The sequence below is a fragment of the Tupaia chinensis genome, unplaced genomic scaffold (assembly GCF_000334495.1).
Source record: "Tupaia chinensis unplaced genomic scaffold, TupChi_1.0 Scaffold000049_1, whole genome shotgun sequence".
In the NCBI taxonomy this organism is placed as follows: domain Eukaryota; kingdom Metazoa; phylum Chordata; class Mammalia; order Scandentia; family Tupaiidae; genus Tupaia; species Tupaia belangeri.
In genome coordinates, this window is record NW_006159507.1 from 65,812 (window position 1) to 75,525 (window position 9,714).

General features: G+C 49.0%; 1 non-coding gene across 1 annotated transcript; it reads left to right on the forward strand.

Annotated features, from left to right (window-relative positions):
* The first annotated feature begins 7,703 nt into the window (after positions 1 to 7,703).
* Positions 7,704 to 7,837, forward strand: LOC114009420 (U8 small nucleolar RNA). Its single transcript, XR_003550832.1, has one exon. It is a non-coding gene; the product is annotated as a U8 small nucleolar RNA (small nucleolar RNA).
* The last annotated feature ends 1,877 nt before the right edge of the window (positions 7,838 to 9,714 follow it).

The following is a 9,714-nucleotide window of genomic DNA, read 5'->3' on the forward strand; positions in this document are numbered from 1 at the left end:
CTGCGCCCCCCCCCCCCAAGCATGAGTTCTAAGCCACTGGGTCCAGGACTCAAACCGTGGTCAACTACGTGGGAGTCCAGTGACGTGTGACCATTATGCCATCTGCTGGTCCTGTCTATGCATTTAAATATATTTCCTTCATAGACATATATCTATGCATATCTATATAGATAATGTATTTATGTATATAATTTATAATACACAGGTGTCTATAGAGAAATAGAAACACTTACAGACACGTTTATCAAACTAATATGCTGAGGAATCACCCATGGGTTTTATTCAAATACAGGTTGCAGGGCCAGTAGGTGGCATGGAGGCTAAGGAACTGGATCCTATGTGTCTGGTTGCATGGTTCAAGTCCCAGACCTGGTGGCTTAAGAATCACGCTGGGCACATGTGCATGCATACTCAGGATCCCTAGAGGAGAGTAGAAAAAAGGGATTGTGGGATGACCACCACTCCTAGGAAATGATTTCTCACTTTCCCTTTCTCTCTCTGGGAAGCACACGTGCTCTATAGCCAGGTTGAGACTCAGTGTCTTGGGTGGGATCTGAGAGTCCTCATTTCTAACAAACGCCCAGGTACTGTCATTAATGCTGAGTTTGAGATTTGTTTTCTTTTTAGTTTTAGGTTTTTGTTCATTTGGTTTGGTTTGACATACATTAGACCATTTACTTACTGTTCTGCAACTTATTTTTTTCTGGCCTGTAGATGAAATCAGTACATTCAGAAGTATGCCTGGTATGTCCATTTATATTATCTTCTGAGTGACCCTGGGTCACCGCGGCCTCCTGGGACCTTGGGCATGCATGCACGTGCACCTGGCATGATTTTCAGGCCGCCAAGTCCAGGACTCAAACCGTGGTCGGCCATGTGAGCGTCCAGTGCCTTATCTACCACATCACATGCTAGTCCATCTTTTTCTTTTTTAATTAGTGGAAGGTATGTGCACTCCTGTGTTTCAAGGGCATAGCTCTACCCCGGCCTCCTCCGAAGAAGTGAGCGTCCACCAGAAGTTAGCTGGTGTAACAGCATGGTGTGGCCAAGGGTGCCTGCAGGGTCGTGCAGAGCCACGCCAGCTCTTGTCCTGGTCAGTCTGCTCTTTGCGCGACCTGTCCCAAGTTACAGACCAAATGAGACTTCAGTTTGGAGAGTGGTGACTTCAGGAGCCCCACCTCCTGGGGCTTTAGTAAATGCTGTTGGTCAGTGTGTCCGTCTACGCTTCCAGATGTCATTAAGCACTCCAGAGTGGGGTGTCCCATTGTCTGAGCCAGTCCGAAGCCACCAATGACAGCCTGGGGATGCAAGAGAGAAGTCGGCCAGAGCCAGACTGAGGTCGCCCTGTCACTCCACGCCAAAGCGTGGGCAAAAACATTTATGTTATGGGTTTAAAAAAAATTATGATTATTTATTTAATTTTATTTATTCACTCATTTATTTTAATTTGACTAGAGAAAGACAGAGAGAGAGAGAGAAAGAAAGAAAGAAAGCCAAGCCAGGTGCAGGACTCAAATCACGTCTGCCATGTGGGAGTCCAGCACTTCAACCACGACGCCACTTCGTTCATGTCCTAACAGAAGCAATTCACCCAACTACCCTTTGATAAATGAGAAGGCCTGACCATTTGTTAGCAAGCAGGCGAAGGTGAGGAGGAGAGCTCATGCATGCGGGCCTCTGTCGGTTACCAGGAGATCATTTCCACAGGATTAGAGAGGGCAGTAGGAGGGCCCGCCCTCATCAGCACTTTGCTCTGCTCTGACCTGCTCCTAGCTGATTTTGTTCTACAGCTGATTCTTACATCAAAAACAATGTTAGGGGACCAGCAGATGGAATAATGGTTATGTCACTGGAGTTCCACATAGGCGACTAAAGTTCGAGTCCCGGACCTGGTGGCTTAAAACTCACAGTATGTGTGCGTACATGCCCCAAATCCCAAGAGAAGGATGGAGGAGAAGGGACTGGGGTGTGGCCATCCCCTGGGGAGGTGGTTTCTTGTTTTCTGTTTCTCTGGTGAGTGCATGTGGCCTATAGCAAAAATCTCTCTAAGAACAAAGCAATGCTATACCATATAAAAATTCGGGGCCTTGGGCCAGCAGGTGGCATGGAGGTGGATCCTACATGGCTGAGGACACAATTCATGTCCCAGACCTGGTGGTGTGAAAAACACATTGGGTGTGCGTGTCCAAAATCCTGAGAGGAGAATGGAGGAGAAGGGATTGTGGTGTGGCCATTCCTTCTGGCGAATGCTTTCTCACTTCCTGTCTCTCTCTCCAGTGAGTGTATGTGCCCTGTAGCAAAATTTAAAAACAAAAACAAAAACCCACTTTGAGCCTTTGTGTTCTGAAACCTTTCCAGTTTCCAAATATTTATTCATCTATTTTTTTAAGTTTTGCTAGGGGGCATATCCACTTGCCTGAGAGAAGCAGAGAGAGGGAAGGAGGGAGAGAGAGAGAGAAAGCGAGCAATCACCCTCCAGGGGGCTGGCCATGCTGCAGTCTTCTCCCGTTTTTCCATCCTGTTGGGCCTTTGGTCATGCACACATGCTCTGGGGTTTTTTTCAAGCCGCTGTTCCATTCCCATGGTCAGCTGTGTGGGATCAGGCTCCCTTAGTCACCGGCCATCAGGCCAGCCCAAATCACATTTTTAAACACTTTTAAATTTATATCCCTATAGAAGTTCTAAAAGATCATTTCAATTTTTGAGAAGATGGTACTTTCATATCTTCCAAAACCAAGGACAAATCTGCCCGACTTATCCCTCTTCCACCCACTCCTACCTTCACCTCCTCCTCCCAGCCCCCAGTGCCTGAGCCGCTGCTGTCTCTTATAGATCTTTACAGAATATCTACGCCAAAAGCAAACGGATCCTTATCTCCCTGTTTTTTACATAAACAATTTTTTTCTGCAGTTCTTTTTTCCCCAGACCTCCAAGGTATTTTATGTGTCTATGCAGACATACTTTATTTCCTGTTTAAATTTTTCCTTTCAAAAACAATGACGTGTTCTTTTCTTTTTTTTTTTTTCGGGAGAGGTGCTCACTGTAGGGCGCGTGCGCTCGCCAGACAGACAGAGAGAGACGTAGAGACAGAAAGCGAGAAATCACCCCCCAGGGGGGATGATCACGCCACAATCCCTTCTCCTCCATTCTTCTCTCGGGATCTTGGGCACGCACATACATGCGCCCGGCGTGAGTTTTAAGCCACCGGGTCCGGGACGCGAACCGTGGTCAACTACGTGGGAGTCCAGCAACATAGCCATTACGCTAACTGCTGTTCCCAAAAAACAATGACATGTTCTTTACATTAAAAACAAAAACGATATTGAGGTATGTGAGGTAAAACTCCTGCAGATACATCAGCCTCAGTTCTTACTCCCAGAGTTTTAACCCACCACTTTTTTTTGTTTTTTAGATTTTATTTATTCATTTGTTTATTTTAATTTAACCAGAGAGAGGCAGAAAGGGAGAGAGGAAAAGTGAGAAAGCACGCTGCCAGGTCCGGGACTTGAACTGTGGTCGACCATGTGGGAATGTCTAGCATCTTAACTACCATGTGTCTCCTGCTGGTCCCCACCCACCGCTCTGAATAGTTGTGTGGTCACTATTCACGGCCTTCCTGCATCCACAAATTAATTACGTAAAACAATACAAGGAAAGAGTCTTTTTGCACAAACCATGAGCACAACAACCATGCATGGAGGCCTATGGTTGGTTCCATTTTGTGCCTGGAGTTTCCTTAAATAAATCCCAAAGCTGGGGCCAGCAGGTGGCATAGTGGTTAAGGCACTGGACTCCCACCTGGTCAACCGTGATTCGAGTTCTAGACTCAGTGGCTTGACAATCATGCCAGGCTTGTGCGCGTGCGTGCCCAAGATATCAGAGACGTAGGGGAAGGAATTGCAGTGTGGCCATCCCCCCGAGGGAGGGTGTGATTTCTCACTTTCCCTCTCTCTGTCTCTCTCTGGCAAGTGCACGTGCCCTATAGCAAAGACCTTAATAAAATAAAATACATCCAAAGCTCAGTGCCGAATGTGGCCGATGGTCGCTGGGAGCAGTTTTCACCTTTGAGTGGAGCATCCTTTGAAGAGTTCTACCCTGGAACCCAACTGGCCCAGCCCCTGCTCTGATGAGCTCCTCGACTGCACAAGTCATGCCCCCACACCTCAGTCTCCTCATCTGCAAAATGGGATGATGGCGTCACCTCCCTCGCAGAGCACTTGAGGATGAAGCGTGCCCATGCACGCTGCTTTCTGGTCTGAGCTGGCCCAGAGCTTGCACCCTGACACTTCCTGTTCTTTCCCACCTCTCAAGTTTCTCCGCAGAGAGATTTCAGGGAACCAAAGCACTGAGCATTAGGAGGGGAAGATAAAACTTCATTCCAGAGGTGTTCAGGAGCCTGCCCATGGGGGGCTGCGTTCAGCTTCCCCTCCGTCTCTGCCTTCTTTAAAGAACTGGCCTCTGGGATTCTGCAGGCCGAACACGTTGCCTAAGGCCACAGGGCCAGGGCAAACCTGGGCCATTTATTCTCCCTCCTTCAGCCTGTTCCTGTGTTTATACTACCCTGTTTAGTTTAATGCACATCCCAAGATTACCCCTAATACACATCCTCAGAAATGTTTATGGAAATTCTTTATAAGCAAACGGCTTTATTTCCCTTGAGTAGCTGCAGATACAAGGCAGCGGTCACTTTTTTTATTGACAGGCTTAAATACCTCGCCATGCCCCCACCCCCACCCTGCGGTGTTATCCCGGCCCACCCAGGCTCCATCGTGGGATACCGCAGTTACAAGGAGCCAGGGCTTGCCCACTCTCGTCCATTCTGGAAGCCCAGTCCCAGCCGTTGTTCCGAAGCAGGAGCCTTGACCACTCTTCTAGGCATTGGGTTTTCCTCTGCTGGTGATTTTGTTTGGGTAGGGGGAAGAAAGGGGGGAAGAGAATTACCACGTTGTCTTTCCTTCCACTCCCTCCCCCCTCCAGACTCACTAAATGCCTTCTAGTGCCAGGCACCGTGAGGGTGTTGGAGTGGTCTAGCAGTGAGCACAGACTTGCTCAGCTACCAAATAAATTAATTAAGAAAAAAATTTGCTATAGGGTGTGTGCGCTCTCTGGAGAGAGACAGAGACCGGGAAAATGAAAAAGTACCCCCCAGAGAGAATGGCCACACTTCAATTCCTTCTCCTCCATTCTCTTCTTGGGCTTTTGGGCCTGTATGCACATGTGCCTGCTGTATTTCTCAACTCTCCGGGTCCCGGACTGGAAGCACGCAGTTGATCGTGTAGGATCCAGTGCCTTAACCTCCATACCACCTGCTGGCTCTGGAGCTGGAAAATTCTTATTGACATGTCATCATGATGCGTGCTTGGTGCAAACACACCTACAGCCCTGGCAGCTCAAAGTAGCCTAGGATTACTACAGTACTTGATGCTGAGCTGAGCCTGGCAACTGAGGCGGATGTTGCTGCTTTACGCATTTACTATACTATACTTTTTATATACTTTGTATCACTACTTTATAGTGTATGTCTACTTGTTAATAAAAGCATTTAGGAGCCAGCAGAAGGTCTAGTGGTTACACTGAACTCCCACATGGCCAACCATGGTTTAAGTCTCAGACCTGGCAGCTTAAAAGGCACACTGGGCACGTGTGCATGTGTGCCCAAAGTCCCGAGAGGAGACTGGAGGAGAAGGGATTGTGGTGTGGCCATCCCCCTAGAGAGTGATTTCTCACTTCCTGTCTCTGTCTCCATGTCTCTGGCAAGTGCACATGACCTATAGCCAAAAAATCTCCCTGAAAAATAAAAGTTTAGGGGCCAGTCAGTAGCCTGGTGGTTTTGGTGACTGGGTCCCACATGGTTGACTTCATGATTTGAGTCCCAGACCCAGGAACTGGAGAAACACGCCAGTGAGAAAGACACACATGTATGTATGTACTCTGCACCTGGAGAGGAGGATGGAGAAGAAAGCAGTGGGGCCAGCCCGCCGGACACGTGCCCTATAGCAAAACCTCTTAAAAAAAAATTTGTCAGAGGGTTCGTGTGCTCGCCAGAGAGAGAGAGAGAAAGAGAGAGAGAGGAAAAGTAAGAAACAACTTCTCATGGGGTGTGGTCACCACAATCCTTTCTCCTCCATCTCTCCCTCCTCTCAGTATTTTGGGCTTGCATGCATATGTATTTGGTGTTTTTTTTTTTTTTTCCTTTTCTTTTTTTGAGAGATTTTTGCTATAAGGTGTGTGTGCTGTTGGAGAGACAGAGAGACAGAAAGGAAGAAATCACCCCCTAGGAGGGATAGGCACACCACAATCCCCTCTCCTCTCAGGATTTTGGGCACACACGCGCATGTGCCCAGCATGGTTTTTAAGCTGCTGGATCCAGGCCTTAAACCATGGTTGACTACGTGGGAGTCCAGCAAGATGAGCATTACACCACCTGCTGGTCCCCCTGACGTGTTCTTTAAGCCAACAGGTCCAGGACTTGAACCATACGGTTGGCTATGTAGGATCCAGCCACTTTAACCACCGGGCTACTGGCTGGGTGATTCTGTTCTTTTTTTTAATTTACCAGAGGGTGCATGAGCTTGCTGGAGACAGACAGAAAGACAGAGAGAGGGGAAGCAAGAAATCACCCCTTACTCCTCAATCCCGACTTTTTCTCTGTTTGCTTTCAAGGACTTGCTTATTTTCCAAGTCCTCAGGTCTGGGACTCCAACCCTGCATTTGGCCGTGTGGGATCAAGCTACCTGAACCACCAAGCCATGAGCTGACCCAAAGCAAAAATATTTTTAGAATTAATTTTTTTCTTCTATGAGCAAGCGAGGGCAACATGACCCCCACACTGTCGAGGGGTGCTTTCTCCTTCTCCCTCCCTCTCTGTCTCTCTCTGATGAACACACACGCCCTTCAGCAAATTAAAAACAAGGGAAGGTCTCTGGGTGTGAACCTCTTCTCGAGAGTGTCAGCCTTGCAGAGCATTGCATTGATGCTGGACCGCCATCCAGCCCTCAGGGGAGAAAAATACTTTTCATCAACTCAGGGTAGCCGATGCGCCCAGTGTCTGGAGTCCAGAGCAGTGCACAGTCCTGACCGAGGCCTCACGGTCACTCAGCACTCGCTCACCCATTCCGAGCCAGTGCCCTATACACGTATGTCATTTTTGAAAAGCAATTATTTTATTTATTATTATTATTATTTTAAAATTTGACCAGAGAGAGGAAGAGAGAGACAGGGAAAATGAGAAAGGAAGTCTCCAGGTCCAGGACTCGTGCAACGTTCAGCCATGTGGGAGTCCAGCACACCAACCACCATGCCACCTGCTGGCCCCTCAGTTTTTTTCTATAGGGTGCTGCGCTTGCAGGAGAGACAGAGAGAGAGTGAGAGAGACAGAAAGCAATAAATCACCTCCCAGGGGGCATGGCCACACCATAATCCCTTCTCTTCCATTCTCCTCTTGGGATTTTGGACACGCACACACATGCACCCGGCGTGAGTTTTAAGCCACCAGGTCTAGGACTCGGACCTTGATTGGCCGTGTGGGAGTCCAGCACCTTAAGCACCGCGTCTCCTGCTGGCCCCAGGTATTTAACTTTTAATATCACACTTTCACTGTGCCTTTACTTTTCTTTCTTTTTTCTTCTTTTTTAACTTTTGCCAGAGAGCACATGCACTCACTGGAGAGAGACATAGAAAGAGAAAGCAAGAAAGCACCCCAGTGGTCAGGTGGATAATCCTTACCTGTTCCTCCTTCGGGAAGGCAGATAGAACATGATGATTGGAGTTCGCGTGATACGTGATTAGCGTCTCTGCGTCATCGGGACTTGCAACACCCTGCTTGCTCCTATCTGATAAAAAAAAAAAAAAAAAAAGAAAGCACCCCAGTGGCATGTGATCATGCCACAGTTTCTTCTGGCCCTCCTTCCTTTTGGGATCTGGGGCATGCGCGCCTGTGTACCTGGCACATTTTTCAAACTTGAAGATCTGGGACTGGAACTGTGTGGTCTGCTGTGTGAGGTCCCGCCAACCCCTTAACCCGCGCCACAGCCTGGCCCAGGGTACCTCTTCAGTGCTCAGATACGTCCAGAAACACAAATACGATTGTGTTAAAATTGCCAATGGGATTCCATGGAGACATGCCTGCAGCTTTACAGCCAAGGAGCGACAGACTGTGCTGTGTAGCCTGGCTGCGGACGAGGCCATCCCATCTGGGGTGATGACATCGCCCAGGGACACGTCTCAGAACTTATGCCCGTCACCAGCGATGCACAACCGCGACGGCAAGGCTGACTTTTGCAGGGTAACTGAGAGGCGGTCCATACGAACAATATGAAGGTGCGGGCAGGTGTCGAGAGAGCGATAGGGATGGTGACGTTTCTAACCAACCCTCGGCCTGAAAAATAAAGAGGAGGGACTGGGTATCAGGAAATGGAATGAACTATTAGGAGGGGCCACCCCAGGGAGCTGGTCTGAGAGTCCGGACCCTGACTTCCTGGTCCTTGGCCCCATCTCCGACCCCTGCTCCGCATTGATGAGCCCTTCAGAAGACCTGATGTCGCAGGAACTGGCAGGCAGAGTTTCCACAGGTCATTCTGGCACAGAGCAGGGGTGGGAAAGGAAGCAGGGGCAGACCGTCCCGAACACGCAGGAAGGCCACGGCGCTGCCTGGCCTGTCAGCACACTCCCCGAAAATCATCCTGTCCCTGCTGCTTAGTTATGTGGTGGCCCTTTTGCAAGAATCATGTAAAATATTTCACACGCTTTTAGAACTCATAAATGTTCTGAAGTTGCCAGGATGTCTCGGCACATGTGCTCAAAGGACAAATCCTGCCGGCGATCCGCTCTTGCTGACGTCAGGACAAAAGTGCCGCTCACGACCCGCAGAGGCCGGACGTGAAAGCCAGTCAATGAATTCATCCCCCTGACCCACGTGGCTTCGAAAACGTCCAGGCTGTCGGAGGCTCTTAAAATATATCTACTCCTCTGTTCACTTCCTGCCGTTCCTCTTGCAAGTTTTACGGCTCTCTCGACACTGAACTCGGTCGGAAATACATCAGTGAAGAGAGATTTCTGCATTGCATTCAGGCAGGAACCGGCATATAACCTCCAACTTGCCTCTTCCAAGCCAGTGAAAGAAGCACATGTGCCTTGGGCTGGCCCCATAGCCCAGTGGTTAAGGGTGCCGACTCCCACATGGCTGACTGTGCAGTTCGAATCTTGGTCCCGATGACTTGGAAAACCCTCTAGATGTGCAAAACCTTACGGAACAGAAAAAGGAAGAGAAGGGATTGTAACGTGACAAGACCCACCTGGGAGTGCTGTCTCTCTCTGTCTCTCTTTCTCTACATCTCTCTGTCTTTCTCTGGGGAGTACATGCACTCTCTGGCAATAATAAAAACAATTTCTTTTTAGAGATTTTTGCTATAGGGCATGTGCACACCCCAGAGCAACAGATCAACAAAAGTAAGAAGTAACTCCCCGAGGGACTGGCCATGCCCCAATCCCTTGTCCTTCATTCTCTCCTCCAGATCCTGGGCACACACGCACACGTGGCTGGCATGAGTTTTCAAGCCGCCAGGTCTGGGACTCAAACTGCGGTGGAGGGGCCAGCAGTTGGCATAATGGCTAGGTCACTGGACTCCTATGCAGCCAACTGCAGTTCGAGTCCTGGACCCAGTGGCTTAAACTCACACCAGGCGCGTGTGCGTGCGTGCCCAAGATCCCGAGAGG